The sequence below is a fragment of the Monodelphis domestica genome, chromosome 1, assembly GCF_027887165.1.
Source record: "Monodelphis domestica isolate mMonDom1 chromosome 1, mMonDom1.pri, whole genome shotgun sequence".
NCBI lineage: Eukaryota > Metazoa > Chordata > Mammalia > Didelphimorphia > Didelphidae > Monodelphis > Monodelphis domestica.
Genome location: NC_077227.1, coordinates 56,105,990 through 56,130,810, shown reverse-complemented (window position 1 = coordinate 56,130,810; position 24,821 = coordinate 56,105,990). Strand labels below are relative to the sequence as shown.

At 35.9% G+C, this 24,821-nt stretch overlaps 1 protein-coding gene across 14 annotated transcripts in view; it reads right to left on the bottom strand.

Annotated features, from left to right (window-relative positions):
* Positions 1–24,821, bottom strand: part of KAT6B (lysine acetyltransferase 6B) — a 222,859-nt gene that overhangs the window by 108,607 nt on the left and 89,431 nt on the right. For 2 of the 14 annotated variants that reach the window (XM_056819799.1, XM_056819797.1), the window contains exon 1: positions 1,457–1,594. The exons of the other annotated variants lie outside the window; for them this stretch is intronic. The gene's annotated coding sequence lies outside the window, so the exon portion shown is untranslated. Of the gene's footprint in view, positions 1–1,456; positions 1,595–24,821 lie in introns of those variants that run through there. 14 annotated transcript variants of the gene reach the window in all.

Sequence of the window (24,821 nt, the reverse complement as noted above, 5' to 3'; positions counted from 1 at the left end):
ATTGATCTTTCTTAATTTCAGGTCTATGTCTCCTCCCTATTCTGTAAATACCAATGCTTTCATTATCTTCAGGATCAATATAAAATCTTCTTTTTTTACTTTTAAAGTCCTTCATTCATAGTCTGGGCTCTTCCTGGCTTTCAAGGCTTTTCACATTTTACACTTTCTCTGACTTAGTGACACTCATCTTGTGCCCTTCACAGAAGACACTCCATCTCCTAACATTTTCAAACATAGATTGAGTGTTTTGATAACACCTATAATGGAAGCACATAGCAGTAAAGCATTAGTTGTGCTATAAAATATTAAGATATAATATTATGATTAGTCTGAAGTCCTTGAACTCACTTGAATCAAAGACTTAATCAATCTTCCTTGAATAAAAAAAGACAATTTGTAGAAGAGGTCTTGTTTCCCTGAAATTAAGAGATTTAGTCTTTTTATGATGACCAATTTAGAATGGAAATATCCTTGTTTAATTCAATTAAGAGAAACATTTCTTGTCCACCAATGACAAGATTGAAAAGAGATTAAGGAAACAATGGATTTTAGAAAGATACTTTGTTAAAGAGTGCTTCAGGCATTAATATTACTACTTTTTTTCTTTTGGTAAGTAAAAAAAAAAAATTCTGAACTTAAATGACTTACATTTGTTTTACTTTCCTAAGAGATTCTGTTTCTCGTTTTAGGATTACTGTAAAATGTAAGTGGAAGCTGCTTGAGGTAGAGAGAATTCCAATTAGCAAGGAAAACTTTACCCCCCTTTGGACTTTTCTTGAATCAGGAATTCTTATATAGTAATAAACTGTCTCTTAAGATTAGCTAAAATACAGAAAATAAAATTTGCCTTCCACAAAAGACCTAGAGGGATACCCTAGTACACTGGACAAATTTCTATAGAAGTAACATACATAGGGCAAGATAAGAAGATGTGAATAGGATGCAAATATGTACCCGTATAGAGAATAATTTTAATGGTAAAAGCTGATATTAATATAGAGCTATAAAGTTTATAACAGGCTTGACGTGCATGAGCTCACTTGATCCACACAATAACCTTGAAGATGGATATGACCGATATTATTATCCTCATTTTGCAGATGAAGAAAATGAGACTCCTAATACTTGTGAGTATCAAAGGTGGATCTGTCCTGCCTCTAAGGCCAGCACTATCACTATGACCAAATGCTGCCCCTCCTTCCACACATATCTTAAGAGCCTTGTCTATCCTTGGCAATATCATAATTATTAACTGACAGCCAGTTACCATGTAGCTGTTTGGAATGCAGAGCAGCCTCACCTGCCCTTCCCCCATGCAGCCACAACCCCAATATGGGGAGTCCCCAGTGAGTCAGTTGTTGACAGGACTGAGGAGGTGACTTTATCTTATAAAAATGGGCAGGATCACTCTGATTCAAAACTGACTCATTTCCTGGGGAATAGGGTCTTTACTGACCTTCTCTTAGGCAGAACTTTGAAGATGTTGTTTCTAATCCTCAAGAAGAGGGGATGACCAGGAAGGAGTCCTCTAGAATGGGGCCTGACTTGAACCCAAGTTGTAAGCAGGACTTAGAAACACAACTTTTCTTTCTTTTTTTCCCTTTGTTTTCTCATGTTATAATTTTTCATATTTAATTTTAATTAATTAAGAATATTTTTACATGGTTACAAGATTTATGCTCTTTCACTCCCCTTCCCCCAACCCCCTCCCTTAGCAGATGTGCAGTTCCACTGGGTTTTACATGGAGGCACAACTTTTCTGAAGAGCCTAGGGGGAGGCCTTATTTTTCTCACACCTTAACCTCTTAGCAATCTCTCTCTTCTAAGCAAGAAGATTCTTTTTAGTTGGGCTTTCCTCTCTCGCTTTTGTGGGAGTCAAGACAGAGGGGAAAAATTCAAATGTTCTTTCTTTCCTTTACTTACTTCTAGGAGTTAGAAAGTTTGAATGTTTCATTTCAGGGCTAACAGGCTAACAAAGAAATCTATTATTGTCTTTTTCCAGGAAGGTTTGTGTGCCTTTGATTTGATGATTACTGAGTTATTGGGGGGGAGTGCCCTTAAGAATTTTCTTTATGATTATGAAATCAAATATATCATATATATCAAATAGCAAAACTAAAGATATTGAGTAAAATACAAAAGAATTTAAACTATTAAATGAGCATAAAAGTAATTCTGAAGGATTTGTATGTTAGTCTCCATTAAATCTCTTTTTTGAGCAAACCTGTGCTTTACTTAGTGGGGTTCAGACTCTGACAGTGCCTGAATTAATCACGACTAAGGACAACTCCAAGGACATTGGACTGACAGATCTGGAGTACTGTAGTCTCATTAATACTATGTGAATGAAGTTATTTAGGGGATCTTGATCAAGAGGACAGAATTTAAACTCTGGTGCCTCCTGGGATCAATGGGAAAGCTAGCAATTAAGGTTAAGTTGGGTGACAACGGTGCAAAAATGTCCCCTGGGCTCCCCTAGCCACATGAATGTGCTTTCTCTCTGGACTTCCTCAATAGAGATGAATCAACTACTCTGCTGCAGCAGAAGGAATACAGGGCCTTAACCAGCCAAATGGAGAACTGATCCCATTCAGGTTAATCTTTCCTTAAGGGAAATATATAAATATCTCTTTTCACTCTCATCTCTCACTCTTATTTTATTAATAAATGCTTATAACTCTGGCTAGACCCTTTTTTATTCCTAAGAATATATTCTTAATAGAGAAAAGTGAAGTCTCTGCAATATGTTGGTCAATTACAGCACAGAAATTAAATATTTCTAGGAATATCAGTTATTAACAGTCTTTCACTCAGCCCACATACCCCTGTGATAAAGACACTGTGAGAGCCGGACACTGCTACACACTGGCAGTGTGTAAGGCTGGTCTGCTCACTTAAGTTTTCAATAACCCAGGAAACTCTTAACACTATGTAAGCTGCAGACTAGATATGGATCTGATAGGACAGAAAGTTTTTGCTGGAAGCTCCCTTCACTAATGAAATCAGAGGTCTAGTAAAACAAGAACAACAAAAACTAAGAAAAGCGTTATTCTTACTTTTGAAAATGGGGGAAACTTAGCAAGTTGGCTAAGATGACAAAAAGGGAAAATGATGGTTTTCTTTGGAACACTAATGGAATGCTAGGGGAGTTGTCATTCTGGGAAGAAATTAAGAACTATATCCAAAAAGTCACTAAGAGTGATTCAGCAATAACATTAATAGGCTTTTATCCCAAAGACATAAAAAAGAAAGAGAGAAAGGAACCAAATATACAAAATAATCACAGCAAATTTTTTTTATTCTTATGCCCAAATGTCTTTAAAAGAATGCCTGCCCTTTGATCTAGCAATGTCACTACTAGGTCTGTACCCCAAAGAGATAATAAAAGAGTCGTACAAAAATATTCATAGTGGTACTCTTTGTAGTGGCAAAAAAAAACGGAAAATGAGGGGGAGTCCCTCAATTGGGAAATGACTGAACAACTTGTGGTACATGATGGTGATGGAATACTATTATACTGTAAAGAATGATGGACTGGAGGAATTCTACATGAACTGGAAGAACCTCCAAAACTGATGCAAAGTGAAATGAGCAGAACCAAGAGAACACTGTACACAGAAAGTGAAACATTGGGGAATGACCCTATGTAATGGACTTAACTACATTAGCAATGTAATGATCTAGGACAATCCCAAGGAACTTATGAGAAAAACCGCTATCCACATCAAGAGAAAGAACTATGTAAGTAGGAACAGGGAAAAAATCATATGACTTATCACTTGTTTATATGAGTATATGATTTTGGGTTTGGGTATTAAAAGATTACTTTTTTGAAAAAATGAATATGGAAATAGGTATCAAGTGATAACATTTATATAATCCAATGGAATTGCCTGTTGGTTCTGGGAGGAGAGAGAGAAAAGGGGAGAGGAAAAAATGAATCATGTAAACATAAAAAAAAAATATTTTAAGGGGGCAGCTGGGTAGCTCAGTGGATTGAGAACCAGGCCTAGAGACGGGAGGTCCTAGGTTCAAATCTGGCCTCAGTCACTTCCTAGCTGTGTGACCCTGGGCAAGTCACTTGACCCCCATTGCCTAGCCCTTACCACTCTTCTGCCTTGGAGCCAATACACAGTATTGACTCCAAGACGGAAGGTAAGGGTTTTTATAAAAAAAAAAAATATTTTAAAAATTAAAATTAAAAAAAATTTGTTCTAACAAAGAATCAGAAACTAAAGAGGGTGCCCATCAATTGAGGAAAGGCTAAAAACAAACAAACATGGTATACAAATGTAATAGAAAATTAGTGAACCATGAAAAATGATGGTTTTTTTTAAAGGTTCAGTTTTAGAGAAACCTAACATTTGTATGAACAGATGCAGAGTGAAGTGAGTAGATCTAGAAGAATGATTTATATGACTAAATTACTGAATGAAATACAACTCTGAAAGACTTAAGAATAGTGACCAACTACAATTCTTGAAGACTGCTAACGAAGCATGTTTCTGATCTCTTGCCAAAGAAGAGATGGATTGGGCATGCAGAATAAAACATATTTCCAGAAAAACCTAGAATGTGGTAAAAAATTTTATCTATAGGTCAAATTGTTTAATTTCTATATGAGAAAATGTCATCTGTGCTCCCTTGGAATGGCATAATTACCTGGGTATTTTTAAGGGTTGTATATGGATGGAAGACTGGAGGTCAAAGTCAATGGAATGGAATGAACTGAAATGGCAGAGAAATAGACCAGGAGGGGGCAGGGTGGAAAGAGTTACTTCATACAAAGAAAGGATGAGTAGAGAGGAACTGCCACAGAGAAGACAAGAAGGGGGTGGGAGGCTGGTAGTACTAGAACACTACTCTCATCAGATCTGGGATAAAGAGAGAACAACATACATAAATAGAAGGGTAAAAATCTTTTTACTATACAGAGAAACAAGAGGGAAGAGAGACGGGATAAGAGAGGACAAGGGAGAGAAGTTTGTATCAAGAGGTAAGGGGAACCCAAAGATCCCAGCTTTTGGGACAAAAATACATTATTTGACAAAAACTTCTGGGAAAATTAGAAAACAGTAGGGGAGAGATTTAGATTAGATTAGATTAGGTTTAGATCAGTACCTCACACCTTACAGCAAGATAAACTCAGAATGGGTGAATGACTTGAATATAGAGAAGGAAACTATAAGTAAATTAAGTGAACACAAAATAGTATAACCTATCAGACCTTTGAGAAAGGAAAGATTTTAAGATCAAGCAGGAGTTAGAAAAAATTACAAAATGCAAAATAAATAATTTTGATATATTAAAGTTTTTGTACAAACAAAACCAAAGCAATCAAAATCAGACAGGAAGCAACAAGTTGGGAAAAAATTCTTTATACCAAAAACCTCTGACAAAGGTCTAATAACTCAAATTTATAAGGGGCTAAATCAATTGTACAAAAAAAATCAAGCAACAAATAGGCAATTTTCAGATAAAGAAATCAAAACTATTAATAAGCACATGAAGAAGTGTTCTAACTCTCTTATAATCAGAGAAATCCAAATCAAAACAATTCTGAGGTATCACCTCACACCTGGCAGATTGGCTAACATGACACAGCAAAGGAAAGTAATAAATGTTGGAGGGGATGTGGCAAAATTGGGACATTAATACATTGCTGTTGGAGTTGTGAATTGATCCAACCATTCCAGAAGGCAATTTGGAACTATGCCCAAAGGGTGCTAAAAGACTGTCCGCCCTTTGATACAGCCAAAGCACTACTGGTTTTGTACCCCAAAGAGATAAGGGAAAAGACTTGTATAAGAATATTCATAGCCTCAATCTTTGTGGTGGCAAAAAATTGTAAAATGAGGGGATGCCCTTTGATTGGGGAATGGCTGAACAAATTGTGGTGTCTGTTGGTGATGGAATACTATTGTGCTCAAAGGAATAATGAACTGGAGTAATTCCATGTGAACTGGAACGACCTCCAGGAAGCTGTAAACCTTAAAATTTCTTAGACTTATAAATGTTGGAAATTTCACCATTGGGAAATTTCATACTTGAAAAATTTCCTACTGATAGTCTACTGGAATGTGAACCCCCCCCCCCCCCTTGGCATGGGAGGGTCCTTCTCCTCCCTACTTAAGATTACTTTAGGACAGAAACCTTTTGCTGAACAATGGAAAGGGCTTTGACCTATGCTTAAGCATAGAACAGGAAGTTCTTTGAGTCATGATTGATTTTAGAATTGATACAATAGAGATACTTGGAATGACAGAACCAAGTCTTGGAACTTACAATCTCCACCCTACTCAGGGTAACAGGATTTAGGAAGGGCTGCAGCAAAGGATCAAGATTTAATTATTTGAGAATATGCCCTTCAACAGACATGTGCAAAGCCACAGACCTCTGGGCGGTCCTGGGTTAAGCTAGAGCCACCATTGGCACAGGGAAGACATGGACACTGATTGGTAGATGTGAGAACTGAGGGGAGGGAACTTGGATGGTTTCCTTAAAGATAGCGGGGTCTGAGGACTAGGGGGGTTGGAGAGGTTTTGCTCTGAGAAGCTTGCTCTGAAGGAAGCTGGAGGTGGAGGCCCCTGAGACTGTTTCTCCATTTTGGTCACATGAGTGATAGGGACTGATCTCTTTTCTTTGCCCCAGCTATCTAAGGGCTTGGGCCTTTTGGCCCAGCCTAAACAGAAGGGGTATTTAAGCCCTATTCCCTTCTCGCCCCTTTCTCTCTCCCTCTCTCTCCCCCTCTCTCTCTCTAATACCTTTCTTCCTCCTGTTTGTAATTAAACTCCATAAAAGGTTGACTGCTGACTTGAGTTTTCATTTAGGAATTACATAGCTGAATTCCTTGGCGACCTTAAATTAATATATAATCAGTCTTTTAAAGTGATTTCCTTGTCACAAAGCAATGAAGAGTTAAAGGAGCAGAACTAGGAGAACATTGTACACAGAGCCTGATACACTGTGGTACAATTGAATGTAATGGACTTCTCTATTAGTAGTAATGCAATGATCCAGAAAAATTCAGAGGGACTTATAAGAAAGAATGCTATCCATATTCAGAGGAAGAACTGTGGGAATAGAAACACAGAAGAAAAACTACTGCTTGATCACATGTGTCGATGGGGATATGATAGGGGATATCAACTCTAAATGATCACCCTAGTACAAATATTAATACTATGGAAATAGGTCTTGATCAATGACACATGTAAAACCCAGTGGAATTGCATGTCAGCTACAGGAGGGGAGGGAAAGAACATGAATCTTGTAACCATGGAAAAATATTCTAAATAAACTAATTAAATAAAATTTAAAAAAATAAAGACTGAGTAACAGCTTAAAAAAATAATTGATCACTCTATTGCAGATATGAATAACATGGAAATAGGTTTTGAACAATGTGATACATGTATAACCCAGTGGAATTGTTTATCAGGTCTGGGGAGAGAAGAGGGGAGGGAAAGAACATGAATCATGTAACCATGAAAAAATATTCTAAATAAAATTTTAAAACATTTAAAAACAACAACAAAAGAGGTAAGGGGATAAAGTGAGGAGATATAAGAAACTCTTGGGATGAGATGAGAGGGATTCTTAGAACTGAACTCATATCAAGAAGTAGAAGGGCATGGTTATGGTAATAAGTGAGGGATTTTTAGAAAGGTGGATAAGAGAAGAATTAAGAGGTAAAGGGGAAGGGATAAAGGAGGGACCTGTGGAAAGGTGAGCCAACTTGGAACTAGGACGGCTAAGGGAGGGCATAAGAGTGGAAAGGAAATTGGACATCTGAGGAAGGAAACAGTAGAAAGAAAGTAAGAGAAGGACAGAGTAGATGGAAACACAGCTAGTAACTATGACATTTAATGTAATAGGATGGATTGACTAATGCAAAGAAAATGGCTAGCAGAAAGGATAAAAAATCAGGACCTTACAATGTGTTGTTTATATGAAATACACTGAAAATGAGGGCAATAACAATGAAGACGAGGGGCTGGTGGAGAATATATTATGACTCGGCTGATCCAGAGAAGGCAAGGGTAGCAGGCATGATCTCTGACAGAGTTGGGGCTAAAATGGTTATAATTGGGAGGGTACCAAGGATAATGAAGCATTATCAACATTGAACCTGTTTATACCAAATGTTATAGCATCTAAATTTGCAAAGGAAAAATTAAATGAGATGCAGATGGAAATAGGTAACAAAATAATAATAGTGAGGGCCTTTAACTTTCTCCTCTCTGAACTAGATAAATCTAACCAAAAATAAATAAGAAGTTAAAGAAATGAATAGAATCTTAAATAAAGTTAAATATGATAGCTATCTGGAAAGCTCACACACACCTGCATGAGGTTGGTAGTAGACTTAAACCTAAGCATACACATAATCCAAACATAGTTTCTGGTAGGACAACAATGGTTTAAAGAACATAAATATTATGCAAAAGTCTTTCTTTAATAGTCATTGAACTATGGAGGTATTCCTGCATTTCTGAGGAATTGTGGCATTGGAATAAAAGTTCCACTGGATATAACCAAGCTGAAAAGACTTGGTTTTGGAAAGAGCAAGGTCCTGGTAATGGGTTGTGACTGATGTCTAAGGATCAATCTAGCTAAATGTGGTCCTGGTAATGTATGTTAACCGAGAACCAGATGGGCTAAAGTGATCAAACTAAATGCTGATAGGAACATGGAAAAACAGGCCCAATATTACATTACTAGAGCAATGAAACTTTTTACCCATTTAATAAATTGTTTTTTAGAAAACAAGAAGGAAATATACATTAAGAACTATAAGGCTGTTCATGCTCTAACATGGGATAACAACTGGAAATAACTCAAATGCAATGGATGGGAAGGAGTGGCTGAATAGATTGTGATATTTGAATGTAATGGATAATATCATGCTATTCGAAATGGCAAATACTAGAAATATAAAGAAAATAGGGGAAATATATGGAGAAGACAATAAGAAAAATACATAATATGATTAAAATACATAATATGATTAAAAAAATAACAGCCACAAACTAAGAGAAAAAAGTATCCAATTAAAACAAATCCAAAGGGAACTCAAAAGCTGAGGATGTTTACATTAGCATACATATATAATTTACATATTGTCAAATTATAAACAATGTGGGTTTTGTGGTTTTAAACATAATTTTAATACACTTTTTAGTTAAAAATTTTAGTGGTTATTAAAAAATAGCTAAGCAAGAGGCAAGATTAGATATGATTTGTGAATAAGAAAAGGAAGGCAATTTTATGTGAGCCATCATGGGAAGCTAGTTTGGTTATTAAGAATGATATGACAGACACAGAGATTGAAGTGGGAGAAGAAGATATCCAAAGGAATTTTGGCAATATCAAGGACCATGGTGGGAAAATAATAGAGTAAACTGATAGTCAAAGGTAGGCTAATTCAAGGTCTCTGGAACCAATTATGAAAGAATGGAAGACAGGAGCATAATGGGAATGCAGAGGAAAATAATTAAAGTATATACGTGAAAGATTACTGAAGACAACAGAAAAATCTTACTCATCAAATGAAACAGGAATGTTGTTAGGTTTGATGCTTGTTTCTGCTGTATTATTCATTTTCCCCCATTCATTTTTCAGAATACAGATTTTAAAAATCTTCAAACTGTTTAGTTACACTCTTCTGAAACTTTTTACACATTTCATAAATTGTTCATTTCCAAATAACAACTTATTTCTCTAGTTTAAGAGCCAATTAGGTCAGAAGTTAATATTCTTATAAACCTCAATGGGAGGGTTAGAGCTAAAATGAAAGCATGCTTTGGGTAGAAATTCCAAGAAAAGGGATAACTAAAAAACATCATTATGGGATAAGTAGACTTTGTAATTAACTGATGAAGTTCTTGGGTAAGTGGGTGTAGTATGGTTGGGCCTTTTCACAAACTATTCAACATAGTACAGATAGGTTATTGCTAGTTTTACTGTGAAAAGTACTTCCAGGTGTATATATTACAGACAGATTTTTTTCCCTGACAGTCACACATATAGGAAACTATCCTAGTAATGGGGACACTTGTTCAAAGGATAAAAGAAGCTTTATATATCTCAATGTATAAATAATTTCACATTGCTTTCTAAGAAGTCTACCATTTCATAGCATCATATGTCAATGTAATAATTCTGTAATAATTTTTCTGCAGTGGAGCTAGCACTGATTATCAGATTGACTAACTTTCAAAAATTATGTTCTGAGACTTGGTCAGTGCTATGGAAGATTAAATAGTTCTCAGTTTGCCCACGACTAGAAATTCAATTTCAGTCAACATTTATAGAATTGACTATTAGGTATAAGATCTACACATTGCCAACACTGATGTTATAGTCTCATGTAAGGTTGAATTTTATTTTTCTCAGTTAGTAGAATTCATTCTTTCCCTCAGTAGGCCAGTTAAATACTTCTTACTTTTCTGAGATGAAATCATATAATGAAATGTCAATTTACTGAAATCTTTCTCTTCAACTTTATACTTATTGAGTCTTTAAGTCACTTTTTTTTTTCAAATGAAAGTTCAAGGAGTAATAAAGTTCAAAATAAGTAGCAAATAAGAAGGTGGGTTTTTTTTGTTGTTGTTTTGAGCTATATTGTGGAAAAGAGGAAATTTTTTAAATAGGAAAAGACTAACTGAAATTTTTAAAAATGCAACTGTATTGATTCATACTTGGTTTCTTCTTTCTCTGCAAAGGAGAATGATATTTTGAATAGAATTAAAAGAACAAAAAGAGCTAATTGTCTCATTTGATCCTCAAAATAATCCTGTAAGGTTAAGGTTGTTTTAATCCCTTTTTTACTGATGAAGTAATTGAGACATATAAAGGATAAGTAACTTGTCCAAAGCCACACAGAGTCTGAAGCAGTATTTGAATGCAGGTCCTCCCCACAACAAATACAGAATTACGTCCATTATAGCACACAATTTTGAAAGATCTTGGGAAACAGAAGTAATTCTTTGGGACTGGAGAATGACAAGTGTTCTTATTTTCAAAAAAAGAAAACAGAATACAATCCACAAACCTGGCAAATTTTCAAAACATCTTATTAAAGGATGATTTATTGACAACTAGAAGAGAGAAAAATGGTCACAAAGAACCAACTTAGCTTTGAGAATGAGTCATGCCAAATTAACTTCATTTCCTTTTTGATGATTAGAATTCTGCTGATAGTTTCTCTTATAAGTTTTATGTAATAGAGAATGCTAACTTTTGAAATCACATGCCCTTAACAAAAAAAAAAATTAATCGAACTTGCATCCAACACATTAATTAGTTTTAGCATAATTTAAATTGTTTTTTATTATGGTTAGATGCAAATTCACTTGATTTTCAGATTTGGTTTTAATGGCTTCTATAAATGAAAATAGAAAGCCCTGAAAGATAAAAAGGGTATATAATTGGCTGTGCATACTACATCATATTACTAATTTTACAATCTAACAGCCAATTTGCAAAAGTTTTTGTTGAAATTCTGGTAGTAAATTATCTATCTTTTCTGATGTCCAAAATTGTTACATTTTTAAAATTTGGACAGATGTATTCAAAATACACTGAAATCTTAATTTGGTAGTTTTCTATACATCTAAGAAAATTCTTTGACAATCTTATTTTAAGAATATGCATATTTGAAAGTGTTCATAGGTGATATTCTTACATCTTTGCGGCAATAAAATCACATAATGGTATAAAAATGTCTTTTTTTTTTAACTTTTACCTTCCATCTTAGAATAAATAGTGTATATTGGTTCCAAGGCATGAGAGTGGGAAGGACAAAGCAACTGGAGGGGGTCAAGTGACTTGCAAAGGTTCATAATGTTAAGAAGTGTCTAAGGCCAGATTTGAACCTGGGACCTCCTGTCTCTAGGCCTAGCTTTCAATCCACTGAGCCACATACTTGCCCCCCAAAACATTTCTAAACATTTGTTTTCAAAATGTCTTTTCCACAGCATAGCTCTTTCAAGAAGCAGTTACTTTATCATTCATTGTTAAAAAGTCAGTTTTGTTTGACCATACTCTAAGGAAACTAACAGAGACAGACAGTGCTAGAAGTTACTCTCTAGGGGATGAGTGATCAAAGGATATGAAAAAGCATTTCTCAAGAGGAATGACAAACTAGTAACCACCATAAGAAACTGCTCAAAATCACTAATAAAAAAAATTTTTTTTTTAAATCTGAGGTTTTATCTTATATTTAGCAAACTGGAAAAGATGACAAAAGATAGAATAGTAAATGTTGGAGGGGTTGCAAAGATATAGGAACAACAATAAAAGAAAGCTTGCTGTTTAAAATTGCACATCTTTGGTATTCTACCCCTCTTCTTTAGTCACGCAGCCAAAAATTTTTGTTAGTCACTGCTCTAGCTTATTGCAAAAGCCTCCTAATTAACTGATCTCCCAGTTCTTACTCTTTTGGCCTTGAGCCTGATGTTCAAAAGACTATCCTTACGCATGATTCTGATCATGTCATTCTTTTATTTAAATTCCATTGGCTTCCTACTGCCTCTAGATAAAGTAATGTAAAAATTCCTTTGTTTATCTAATAAAACCTTTCTGGCTTCATATGTTCTTGTCCTTTCTGCATGCTATGACTCAGTCAAACCAGCTTTCTTTTGGTTTCTTACACTCCATCGCCCATCTGTGTGTCTTTGCACTGGCTAGTCCTCTGCCTTTCTCCTCACCTGCACAACTCCAACACCATCTTATGAGAAGCCTTTCCAGATGCCTGCCCGAACTACCAGTGATAGTCCTCCCAAGGTATTTAATTTCTTTATATTTACTCTCTTTATTTTTATTCTCTTTATATTTATTCTGCATAGTTATATATGTACTTGCTATATATTCCATCATAAAGTAAACTTCTTGAGAACAGGGTGATTTCAGTTTTTATAATGTATCCCCAGGGCCTAACATATAATAAGCATTTAATAAATGTTTTTTGATTAAGTAATAAGACACTGTTGGTAGATTTGTAATGAACCAACAATAATAGAAAATAATCTGAAATTTTACTAAGATACTGACCAAATGTCTATACTCTTTGACTAGGTATGTCTCCCAAAGAGAATAAGAAAGGTCTAATATATGTCCAAATATTTGTTGAAGGATTTTTTTTTTTGTACAATCAAAATCAAAGAATTAGAAACAAAGTAGTTACTCATCAATTGAGGATTAACTAAACAGATTATCTTCTGTGAATGTGACAGAATGCTACTGTGCAATAAAAAATAACTATGAAGAACACAGAAAGCCACTGGAAAAATGCTATGAACTGTTACAAAGTAAAGAGAAAAAAGAAAAACAATAGATGCAGTATTGTTAATAATGGAAAGAAAAGAACTGAAACAAAACCCTAGATTTAGACTGACCAAATTTGGCCCAGAAGAAGAGATAGGAGAATGCCATACCTTCCCACCTGCTGGGCCTAACTAATGTTCAGGTTAGTTTTTCTGAACTGCTTTTTCTTCTTTGTTTTTATATTCTTTGTTAGACTTTGTTTGAGGGGGTGGAAGGTAACAAGAAATAAAGGTTTTATTTTTTTAAAAGTCGACATAAAAAAATCATTTCCCTTGAAGGTAAAATCAAGTATGATTGTGGGGGAGGGGAATATTTAAGAGAAAAAAACTACTGATAGTCATTTGTCTTCATAGAAGAATTCAGTAAATTTGATACTCTTACTAAAGAAAAGAAAAGAAAAGAAAAGAAAAGAAAAGAAAAGAAAAGAAAAGAAAAGAAAAGAAAAGAAAAGAAAAGAAAAGAAAAGAAAAGAAAAGAAACATGTATAGCACTTGATAGCTTGACAATTCTCCTAAATACATTGCCAGGAAATAACAGGCAAACCTCTCTGTGGAGAAAATGCTGACATATGTAGTCTTTTGGGGGTTAATGTTTTTATACTTTTTTTTTGTCTTACTAGTCCTTTCCAAATAAATTCTTCATAATGGAATATTTGTATTTTTGCCAGTTGTTGAATTTAGAACTCAAAATGTTTTTTTAATTATACTACATATCCCTTTTTCATATTTGAAGACATTTTTCCTGTGGCTTGTTTAGTGAATTTGGAGATTTTGTTAAGGCGGTAAGAGCATAAACATTTGCTAAATGCCTACTATATGTTGGCAGGCACTGCACACAATACTTCAGTAAAATTATCTGATCTGATCCTCACAACAATCCTGAGAGGTGTGTGTTATTATGATCCCCATTTTATATCTGAGAAAACTGAGGCAGAGGTTAAATGATTTGTAAATAAGAGCCCCCACAGTTAGTAAGTGTTCCAGGCTGAATCTGAACTCAGCCTTCCTAATTCTAGCCCCAATACTCACTTTACCATACCACTTAGCTGGTAAGTGAGTTGACGATAAAAACAAACTGTGGATTTCTCAAATATGCAATTGGATTAATGATCTCATTGATTCAGAAGTTTCTTCCAACTATCATTCGAGCAACGTGCATTTTTGCCAGGTACTATGTTAGGTGCTGAGGATAAAAAGACAAGAATTAAACTTTCTGCCCATAAAGGGTTTAAGTTCTATCAGGGGTAGACAACATGTAGATAAGTATATACAAACAGAATAAGTACAAAATAAAGACAAATTTGAGAGGAGCTGCAGGAATTAGAAGATGCTAAATGTGCAAAACTGGGGCTTGAGCCGAGTCTTGAAGAACACACAGAATTCTGAGCCACAGAGGTGAGGCGAGAGTGCCTTCCAGGTATCATGTTGGGAGGAACTTCAAGAAGGCTTGTTGGGCAGGATAGTAGAGTTCAGTGTAAAAAAGGAATACAGGATTGGAAGGCAGGTTGAGGCTTTTAAGAGCTTCAAAAGGTGAAAGGGGTCTATATTTGACACTACAGTCAAAAGGGAACAGTTTGCTGAACAGGAAAAGGACATGGATCCGTCTCATGCTTTAGGAAAATCACCTTGATGACCATGTGAAGGGTCTATTAGAGAGAGGAGAGAGGAGAGATGAGGCAGGGAGATCTTAGTGGCTACGTGAGCAGTCAGAAGAGAACAGACCTAATAGTTGGGAAGGTTATAACATAATTGAATAAATGGACTGAACTAAAGTGAAGAGTCCAAGATGATAGTAAGATGGCATGCCTAGGGAATGAAAGGGTAGACTGGCCTTGCCAGAAAAGGGGAAGTTTGGGAGAGGGGAAGATAGGTGATGTGGATCGTTGCCCATTCCTTCCTACTGAAAGTGAAAGAGGGTCTTACTCACCACTACGCAGAGAACCTGTCTGAGACCAAATGAGAAAAGCACTTCTTGCAGCAAGGAAGTAGTCTAATAGAGGAAAGGGTGTTGGAACATTTGTAGGAGAGGGGCAGGTTTTCTTCATAACATCTCTGCAGATGTTGCTGGTGCCTGGCTCACAGTTGGGTTATTAATGCCCTATGGGATTGCTGGACAGCTAGGTAACTCAGTGGATAAAAGGACAGGTCTAAAGTCAGGATGACTCATCATCTTAAGTTCAAATCTAGATTCAGACACTTACTACCTTGTGTCCCTGGGCAAGTCACTCAATCCTGTTTGTCTCAGTTTCTTCATATGTAAAAATAAGCTGGAGAAGGAAATGGCAAACCATTAGAGTAGCCAAGAAAACCCCAAAAGGGATCATGAAGAGCTAGGCACAAGTGTAAGTGACTGAACAACAACAAAGGAACTATTTATTGTCTGATACAAAAGTTGCAGTGAGAGGGAAGAACTAGGGATTGTCAGATGAGAAGAGATGAAGGTATTAGTGATAACAAATGAAGGTGGTTGGGGGTGAGTTAGCAGAAAATCTCTGTATGCTTACATATTCTTTTACACTTTCTTAGAGAGAAAAGATTAATAGTGCATCCATCCACCCTTCACCTGGCTGGTCATCCCTAAGCCTTTGTTTATGAAGTATTTTACATCTTTATCATAACATGAGTAATGGGGCAAAGACATATTAAATTTGCTAATGATAGAAAGTTAGGAGAGTTAGCTAACATTTTAGATGAAAAAACAATGTCTTCAGGCTAAGACGCAATGACCACTTTTCAGGGTCATTATAGAAAGGATTGTTTCATTGGTTCATAATATTTGAAGCTGGAAAGAACCTTAAAGGGCATTTGGTCCAACCCTATTATTTTACATATGAGGAAAATAAGAAAATGAGGCCTGCGGAAATCATTTAGGAGTTGGACTTTGTTGGCTTATGAGGCCCTGACGAAAACTGAAACTCTGTGGTGCTGCTTCTCTTCTGAAAAATATATAGGCCAAGAGAAAATGCAATCACAGGGTGATTTTAGTCTCCATAACCAAACCAAAAGTAATGTTTCTCTTCTTTGTGGATAAAATATTCCACTTTTCCTTATCATGCCAATAAAGAGAATTCTGATAGTATGGTAAAACATGCACTTCATTATGGTTTTCCTTTACATCTGCTTTATTATGATCATTTCATTTTTGGAAAAATATTACTAGCAACAGCTACTAGTTAAGAGAAGAGGGCATTTAACAGTCTCAAAACTGAACATCTTTATGATGAGCAATTTTTGGAATAGTAGAAAAAGAACTGGAAATGGAGTCAGTGAATTTAGGTTAAAATCCCAGCTCATCTATTTTCTATTTGTGTAATCTTGAGCCAAGTGTTTATTTAACTTTTTTGGATATCCATTTCTTCATCTGTAAAAGAACCAATAATCCAAACTGATATCACAGTATCATGGATTTAGAGTTGGAAGGCACTTTAGGACCATCAATCGTAATTCCCTTTACAGAAGATAAGATTTCCATATTAAGTGACTTTGTCTCCCCTAGCTTGCATCTGAGGTGAGAATCAAACCCAAATTTTCCTGAATTCAAGGCCAGTGTCCTATCCACTATACCATGATGAGATACTGTAGACAGTTTTAAAGGATGGGTATATGGTATGTGATCAAAATGTAGAGGTGAAAGATCTGGGCTTTTAAGTATTATATGAAAAAATTCTTAGATCCATAACTTAGTCTAATTTTTACAGTTAAGAATAGCCAGAGGTCATATGATTATATCCATTTAAAATTTTATTTTATTCATTAAGAGTATCTTAAGTTTGCAGAGAGAAGTAATGGGCATGAGAATGATCACTGCTGGGTCTTCCAGCACCTAATTATGCCAGCCCCTTAACCTTTTTGAATTTTAGCTTTTTCACCTGCAAAACAGCAGTAATAACTTGTTCTCTTTTCCTTATGCAGCATTTACCAGGGAGAGACACTGGGCCTGTGATTTCACTGATATAAGGGACTCCTAAAGGATGAAATTCCTTGAGTAGAACAAGTGGGTAACTTCTCTACAGTTTATAGTCTTAAAAAGTTGCCTAGAGCAGAGGTATCACACATGTAGCTCGCAGGCCCGTGGCAAAACTCTCAAGTGTAGCTCAAAACAGATTAAAATATGATTGAGAAACATATAACAAAATAAAAATACAATAAAGAATAGATAATAATGGGTAGTCTTCTAAGTCACTATGTCCCAGCAGAGATCCTTACATACAGCTGAGGAGCCCCATTTCTATCTGGGTTTGAGAATCCTGTTCAAGAATATCAAGAAGTTGAGTGATAAACCACTCTCATGTGTCAGGAGATACAACTTGAACCCAAATCCTCTTAGCTTGAAGGCTAGCTCTGTATCCACTTTACTGGGTTAGCTATGTTATTGTTTCAGTTGTGTCCAACTCTTAGCAACACCATTTGGAACTTTCTTGACAGATACTGGAGTGATTTGCAATTTCCTTCTCCAGCTCATTTTATTGATAAAACTGAGGTCAACAGGGTTAAGTGACTTGTTTAGGGTCATACAGCTAGTATGTGTCTAGACTGGATTTAAACTCAGGAAGATGTTTTCCTAAGTCAAGGCCCAGTTCTCTGTGCACTTTGGTGCTCCCTAGCTGTTCCCTTATATTTAAAAGGATTACATGAAATAGTGTCAATGTGCTCTGACATACACATTTCTGAAAGGGAACAGCTCTTGATTTTGGAGGCCCATGCTTCTAGTTGTCCTAGATTTGACCTTAATGTCAATGAGACATAATTCTCAGCCCATCAGTGTGCTGGAATTATAGGTACTAAGATTATGGTAGCCCTACCTTTTCGGGTGGGCATGAGGTCCTTTCAGGGCATCCCTTCAGACTATGATCACAGTAGTAGCCCCTAGTATTCCAGACTGTTAACGCAGTAGTAGTCATATCTATCAACTGGTAGGGGAGCGAAAAGAGCAGCTCCCTGCTGAGAGAAACCTAGCTGTTTGTGTGGGTATAAAGAAACCTCTTATGAGAGCTTCTATTTTTCAAGAAATCTGAAGCAGCGAGCCAGCCAGCTCTGCAGGAGGCCCCTCTACTTGGACAACTAGAGCCTGAAATAAAAAACCTTTTCTGTCCCTGACAGACATGCTGGGGAAATTAGAAATCTCCTTTTTCAGATGAGAAACCATAGTGCATCTGAAACCGGAGCAAACACTGTTGTACTGAGTTATTTTGAGGGTAAGAGGGTGCTTTAGGGAGTTCTAGATTGTATTTGCACTTTCTTCCTCCCATACTTTCTGTACCTTACACTTATTTCTCAAACCTAGTGTGAATGAAGAATAGCCCTGTTACCTGCTCCAGTGTGTTTTACTGTGAGAAGCAGCACAGTATAAAGGGAAGAAATCTGGATCAGGATAATTCTGGGTTGGAAAGCCTCTAATGCTTACTACCTCTGTAATTATGGGCAAATACCTTCATTCTTCTGTCTTAGTATTCTTATTTACAAAACAGGAATGATACGTGAATTATATGTCTCACCAAATGTTATGTATAAACCAAATGACAATTTGGTTTTAGATATTAAGATATTGGTATTAAATATATATAAGATATTAAGAGTTTTTATAAGCTTTTGAGCACCATATATGTTACTAAATAATAATTATATATATATATATATATATATATATATACTGTTATAATTGACACTTTCTTACATCTTTTTAAAAAAATGGAACACTTGGGCTACTGCTATGAATTCAGGAGGCCATTTGCCTGATAGTATATGTGATAGTTTGTACTTAAAGGGCCCATTTCTTATTAAACATAAGAATTTGGCAGGTTTAAAGGGTTTTGTTTTCTTTCATTTAAACAGAAGTAAGGAGGACATGACCATACTCCCACTAGAAAGTAATCTTCAATAATTTTTTGTGGACTTACTCTCTGAACCCAGGTTAGGAAACTGGACTCACACCTTAATCTTGGTCCATAAAATGGGGTCATTAAAAAAAAAAAAAGAACTTATTTTGAAAATAGTTCCATCTGATGTTCTGACAAGAAGTATTCTAAGTCACTTTTGTGCTTTATACTAATAGTAGTTACAGTAGCATATTATGTTCTTTGCATTAATAAAGAAAATCTAAATTGCTCTCTTTACATTAAATTCAGCTAAAAGTATATTTCATTCAGATTCTTTGACTCTGCTAAGCAGAATAGATAACATGGATACTTACTGTTCCCTGCCTGTGCCACTTAAGAGAACGAGATACATCGATCACTTAATCAGTCAATAAATACTAATTGGGCACTTTATACATCCCTGATATTTCATTGCTCACTGTGAGGAATATCAAAAAAAATAAGTTATAGTTCTTGCCCTTTTACAATTTCCTAAGGAAAAAAGGTTAGTAATATATCCAAAACAAAGAAAAGGCTAAGAGAGTTCGATTTAACACACACTTAGTTATGAAGCGTCTACAATATACATGGCATCTAGTCTTTGTTCATCTACAGGGTCTAAGAATGTATGCTAGGAGACTAGTTCTATACTTTGTTATAGTTGTTTGGAGACTTAAAGGATGTTTTGTGGCCTTCAGCACATAGCTGGCAAAAACCCTTTATTTGGGACATTTTAACTCACATAAGAAAAGGCAATATGGCTGAGACAGTCGAGGTAAAAAAAGCATCTCTGGAGAAACAGGGGCAACAAGAAAGGGAAATTAGAGCATAACTTCTGAAGACTCTAGACTGAAATGGAATTACAGTGTTTAGAAGGAGCTAGACTAGAAGCACTACGTTTCATTTTACACTTTTGAAACTAATGTGCTCCCTCCTCCTCCAATCCTGAGCAAATCAACTGAGTATATCTGGCACATCTATCCCTGTCCCCAATTCTGGAAATGCCTCTTGGCTCCTCAGGAATCTCAAGGAGTGATCTTTTCAAGTGCCCCTTTAGCCATGATGGCAGAGTCCTTATTTACAAAATTTCCATCAATGAAGTACTAAATGTATAGATTACCCAAAGGGCAACAGGGAAGGGCAGTGATGACATCAAGTAGGCTGCAATATAGTACTAGAAAGAATTATAACAAAAAAATGGTTTAAATAGTGAGAGGGGATATATTCCTCCTAGGAAAGGATATAGACGACTCAGAGTAAAAAAGGGATAACAGTGAATCATTGCATCATTAGTGCTTATATGTCATGTTAGAACACTTATGATGGCGGGTCTATGGCATGAGTACCAAAGATGGCATGCAGAGACCTCTCTGTGAGCACTCATACAGTCACCCACCATCAATAGCCAAAGTTAGTTGCTACAAAGGCAGGACTCGGGTGGCTCCCTTCCCCCTCTCCTCTACCCCTCATCCCAGTGGAAGCACTTACTCCCTCCTTGAGCTGAGTATTCAGGTCACTCCCCTCACCCTCTCCACATGCATCTCTCAGCATCAGTCCCTCTGCCCAGCAGTTCAATGGAAGCGCGTATGCCAGAGCACCCAAAGGCCTCTCCCTTCCTTTTCTCCCTCCCTGGGCTGGGGTAATGCAGGGAGGGGGCAGGGCATGGCACAAGGTCTCTAAAAAGTTCTAAAAGGTTCATCATCACTGATCTGGAGAAAGACCCCCAGCTTAGTGGATGGATGTGGATAAGATGTGATTAACACTTTGGAAGGGATTTGATAATTCATAAGTATGTGTAAGTCACTGTCCTAAGCATTCATGATAGAAAGATAAAAATAAAGCAGATCCTACTGTCAAGGAGTACTACTAGGATATTTTCTACTGGAGTTTATATAATGTAGGATCAGTAAATTCAAAGTAATTTGAGTGGAAGGAAGAGAAAGAAAGGGAGAGGGAGAGGGGAAAAAAGGAAAGAGGGAGGGAAAAAAAGAGAAAAAGTGAGCAAATAGCAGAGGAAATAAGGAAAAGCTTCCTATTAAAAAAAAAAGTTCTTAACCCAAGGTCCACAGATTTAAGAGGTCTGCAGATAGACTTCTGAGGTTTCATCAGCTCAAACAAGAAAAATACATCTTTTTTCCCCACTAATTTCTGCCTAAAAATTTAGCATCTCCTTCAATTAAACAAGGTTCAGAGTTTTTACCAGATTGCCAAAGAGTCCATGCCACATAAAAAATTTTAAGAATCCCTGCTATAAGAGTAGGAACCTGGGCTCATCCTTAAAGGATGGTAAGAGGGTAAAAAGCAAATAGGATGAGGGAACATGGTTAAGTATGAGGGATAGATAGCCTGTGCAGAGGCAGACATGATGTATCTGGCAAATAGAGTAAGCCATTTTGGCTGGAACATAGTCTGGAAGGTTAGCTGGAGATAGTGTTTATATTTTATCCTAGAGACAGTAGGAAGCCACTGAAGATTTTTCAGCAAGAGAATAAGCCACCATGCTTTAAGAGGATAATCTTGGCAGGTCTATGGAAAACGGATGATCAAGGAAGACTGACTTAAAGAGGCCAAATAGGAGGCTATTGAAATAGTCTAGATGAGAGATAATCTAGTGCCTGTATAACTGGAAAGAAAAGAAAGAATATGAGAGCTACTCTAAGGGTAGGACTGAGAAGTGGTGAGAGAAAGAGATGGCTCTAGGTCAACTCTGAAGATGTAAATTTGGGTGCCCGGAAAGATGATATATACTAGACTAGTAACCCCAAGCAAGAACAGTAAGGGGGAGGGGGGGGGAGGGAAGCATCTTATATACAAAAATATGTACAGCAGCAATATAAGTTTCAAACAATTGTAGACTAAGGAGATGCTTATCAGCTGGGGAGTAACCAAACAAACTGTGGTATATCAATTAATATAATATCTTGTGGCATAAGAAATGATCAAGGTGATGATTTCAGAAAAAACTGGGAAGACTTGTATAAAGTGGTACAGAGTAAAATGAGCAGAAGCAAGAGAACAAATAATACAATAGCAGTACTGTAAAGACAATATTCAAAGACTCAAGAACTTACTCTGATAATTCATTGTCCAATAAAGATTCCAGAAAACTAATCATACTACTCACTTACTGATAGTTGAAGAACTTAGGGTATAGAACAAGATATGTATTTTTTTCCAAAGCAAGAATGTGTTTAATTCAATTAAGCATCTTTTAAATAAAGATTGCTTTCCTTTTTTTTTTCCTAGTGAAGTCACAAAGTGCAAAGGAGAAAAAAAGGTTTTTGTTAATGAAAAAAATTAAAATTTAAAAGATAGCTGGGCTTTAAAAGACTATTTGCCCTTTGATCCATTCATATCACTGCTGGGTTTGTACCCAAAAAAGATAATAAAGAAAAGACTTGTACAAAAATATTTATAGCTGTGCTCTTTGTGGTAGTAAAAAAAAAATGGAAAATGGGGTGGGGGAGTATCCAACAATTGGGGAATGGCTGAATAAATTGTGTTATCTGATAGTGATATACTGGAGGAATTCCATGTGAACTTGAATGATTTCCAGGAATTGATGCAGAGTGAAAGGAGCACAACCAGGAGAACATTGTACCCAGAGACTAATACACTGCGGAACAATCGAATGTAATGGACTTCTCTGCTACCAGCAATGCCATGATCCAGGACAATTCTGAGGGACTTTAGAGAAAGAACATTGTCTACATTCAGAGGAAGAACTGTGGGAGCAGAAACACAGAAGAAAAACAACTGCTTGATCACCTGGTTCAATGGGAATATGATTGGGGATGTAGACTCTAAATGATCACTCTATTGCAAACATTATTAATATGGAAATAGGTCTTGATCAATGATACATGTAAAACCCAGTGGAATTGCTCATGGCTACAGAAGGGGGGTGGGAGGAGAGGAGGGAAAGAACATGAATCACATAACCAGGGAAAAATATTCTAAATAAATAAACTTAAAAAAAAAAAAGATGGTGGTACAGTGAGTAAAACCATTGACCCCAAAGAAATGAATACTTATATATCAGTAATTATTTCCCATCAAGTAGAAGGATGTGAAGAATTGGCTTAGTGAAATCGAACAGTAGGCTCATTGGGGGCAGTTGGGTAGCTCAGGAGATTGAGAGCCAGACGGGAGGTCCTAGGTTCAAATCTGGTCTCAGATACTTCCCATGTGTGTGAACCTGGGCAAGTCACTTGACCCCCACGGCCTAGCCCTTACCACTCTTCTGCCTTGGAACCAATACACAGTATTGATTCCAAGGTAGAAGATAAGGGTTTTAATTAAAAATTAATGAATGAATGAATGAATATGAATGAATGAATGAATGAATGAATGAATGAATGAATGAATGAATGTAAGCTCATTGTTACTCTTTATCATAAAAACCAAGCATATTCACTGTAACTTGTCTGACAATTTAGAATGATATTCAAAATTTGGGAAAAATATGACAACAATCTGGTGAAACCTTAGCAATCTTAAGAGTCTTGAGAAATCAACATTAAGTCAATTAATATCCAGTTTCTGCCTAGTATGTTTGAAATAGTGCTAGAGCTTGAGTTGATATAATCTAAAAAATTTAGACGGCATATAGCTAAGTCTGAAATATTCTCAATAAAGTTATTTTGAATAACACAATGTAGTTAGTTAAGTATGTCACCAAGAATGAGTATTCTTTTATGCTGTGTCTTTTTTCTAGCTTGTATAATAGAACTTAAAATTGGAAATATGCTCCATCATAATTTTCAGGATTCTTTGGTTGATGTGTGATTCATTTGATTAAAATTTCCTTATGTTCTTTGCTCTAATGTTTGAGACTTTAATCTGGATTCTGTGAACTTAAAATATATATATATAAATATATGAACTATATCAATTTATTTCCTCTGAAATTATATATTTTTATTTTATGCATTTAAAATAATTGTTCTGAAAAGGGGTCCATAGGTTTCACCAGACTGATTGTCAAGGAGTCCATAACACTAGGAAGGTTAAAAATCCCTATTCTAAATGGAAAAAGTGTTGTATGCGACAAGGTGGCCATAATATGTAACATCACTTTGTTTTTCTTCAGCTATCTACAAATATGCCTCTTTGTTCCTTTTAACTGTTATTGGGGGATTTTATTTCCTACACAAATCCTAAGATTTCTTTCTTTGCTTGCCAACAAATCTCAAGATAATGGCTATCTAAATTTTGGCGAATATTTCTAACTTGTTTTAAAAACATTCAGTTATTAACCAAGGCTACAAATTCTTTTACATTCTGAGAAGAAGCAACATGACAGATTTTTCAATGAGCAGAATGCACTTGAAAATAAATGAATGGCAATCTTACTATTAGTCACACACTGACTGAGTGCCCTTAGTATATTCATCATCTTATAAGGCAGAGTGGAAGGCCTAGATCTTCTTTAGTGGGTTTTGTAATCTAACTATCTGTGAAAGAAATAGTTATGTCAAAAATAGGAAGTCAGCAGTTTGGGAAATCATTTGTGAGTATGATGAATAATCTGTGGTAGGGAATTAATATGAAAATAGATACAGTTAATGTTGAGTTAGTTTGGGTGTTTTTGATTTTTATCTTTACTTTAACCCACATAAAAACAAAGTAAAAATTC